This window comes from Galendromus occidentalis, unplaced genomic scaffold (assembly GCF_000255335.2).
Source record: "Galendromus occidentalis unplaced genomic scaffold, Mocc_1.1 scf7180000076476, whole genome shotgun sequence".
NCBI lineage: Eukaryota > Metazoa > Arthropoda > Arachnida > Mesostigmata > Phytoseiidae > Galendromus > Galendromus occidentalis.
The window spans coordinates 169360-171507 of record NW_003804465.1 but is presented as its reverse complement, the minus strand read 5'-3'; positions in this window follow the sequence as shown (position 1 = coordinate 171507).

The following is a 2148-nucleotide window of genomic DNA, read 5'->3' as shown; positions in this document are numbered from 1 at the left end:
TACCCCTTTCCATCTGCGAGCGTTTTTGCGCTTCTAAGTCCCCTTTGCTGCAGGAGAAAGCGGTTCCAAATTCCAGAATCGCGCCCGCTGCGAATTCCGCCTGAAGAAGAATTTTGTCGTCGGCGACAAAATAACATGGCGGTGTTTTGGCATCGGGAGCCTCCCACTGATGATCAGAAGCAAACTCCACTCAACGTCATGCGAGAGGAGCTCCGCGCCTCCCTGCGGATCGTGGACGATCGCAGAGGGTCCTCTAAAAAGTATAAGGTTTCGCTTGCGTCATGAAGAGATTCGATTGCAGCATGGATCGAAGTCATCTATCCCAGAAATTCACCTCCGAGCCTTGTTGTTGAAGAAAAACCCGATCGGTTGCGGAATCCCCCCTTGACTTAAGGACAAGGCAAGAAAAGCAAACTGAGTAATTTGATACAGGAGCGCGAAAACCGAGATGTATTCACGAAATCTGATTCCGTTCAACAAGCAAATGACAAGTTGACAAAAGGATCAGATGGCAGGGAACACATTGTTGGCCAGCGCGCCTCTTTTGGTCAGGGCCCAATGAGCGCTATTCGCTCCGGACCGATTCTCCGTCTTGAAGCAGTTTGAGCTTCTCGTGGCGGCGAGAAGAAGACATCGAAGAGCCGAGGTTCTTCGTTGATCAGTTTTTCCCTGCTCGGAGGAGGACCCCTAGTCAAATAGATGTAGAGTACATGAACACATTCACTCCACACATACCTATGTTCTGCATACCAGAAGCCGGAGGATTCAAGTCCTGGCGAAATTGGGAAATCGGGAGAAGGGGGGGGGTCGGGCTGGGCTTTTCTTCCCGGTATGGTTCCTCCCAGGAGAACTCTGTGGGACAGATGACCCGGATATCCGCCACATCGAACTTCTGTTTTCGACCAGAGGCGGAACGCCGACGGTGGTGAAAGGTTTCGCAATTGAAAAGTGTCGCCGTCGTATCTGGTTGCGGTGAACCGATGCGGAATGCTGGAGGCTCAGGGAGCGGGAGGGGTGAGCATTCCACGAATTTCTTCTTTTGTATAGGCTGTCCCTGACTTGCATCCCTCTTGCGTCATGCTCTTAGCCTCGCTGCCGGTCGGGTTGCTCATCCGCTCCATGAGTCTGAGTTCGCATTGAGCTTTTTGAGCGGACGAAGCCTCTCTCAGTCTCGCTATCACACCGGAGTCGCCCAAACCTGAGTTCTAGCCTCGAGGACGAGAAGGCTCACCGAAAAACTGTGACTGCGAAGAACCAATGAATTAGTTCCAGGAGATAGGAAACGAGCATCAATAAGAATGATCGGGGCTCTCTCTAGAACACGGAACGAGAGCGATCTTGTGCGGTAGAGAATTCACGGCGCTTCGGCACCGAGGAGCAGGAGTCGCGAGTCTCTGAGCTATCTTTCACTCTCTGTGTGCTGTGTAAATAGAAAATACCTCATCCCAATCCCATGCGGCTCACGTACGGAGATGCGCGGCAGCTGCGTGTGCTTGGAAAAGTCTTCAGCCAGCCGGCTACGATTGGAAGAGAAGAGAAAGCTCGGCCGACCCACCTAGTCGCATAATGAAAATCATCCATCACGCGGCCCACTGCGTTTGATTCCTGGCCCGCGCGAGGCTGTCAGCCCGGAGTACCCCTTTCCCGTAACAATTTTCCACGGGAGGAGCTATTTCGAGAACGGAGGAGCGGCTCTCGGCCAGGTAGTCTGACCCGCTCGTCTCGCACTCCAAGGGGACGCGTTTCCGAGGGTCCTTCTTCCGAAAGTTCATCCGACTAAGCTCGAGACAATTGGATCCGGGAGTTCCCGAGCTAGTTCGGGATCCGAGAAGTATCGGCCAGCTCACGCGAGCGTCCTCGACGGCTTCGGCGGTCTTGTACGATATGCGAAATAAAAAAAGATCCGTTTTTATGTTTGGTTCGGTTGGTCGTCGCTCCGCTATAAACTGAGCGAGTGGGATCTCCTAATGAACAGCTGCAGGAGCACGGGGTAATTTCTCTCCTACGTGATCTCGATAGGGACACACTTAGCGGAAACATCCTCGAGTATCCCAGAGGATGGGATGAGGAAAGAGCTTGTTTACTCGCGAGTTCTCTACCTTTAATTCTTTTGTTAGCATCCGGGAGCGGAGCTCTCAGATTGATTAG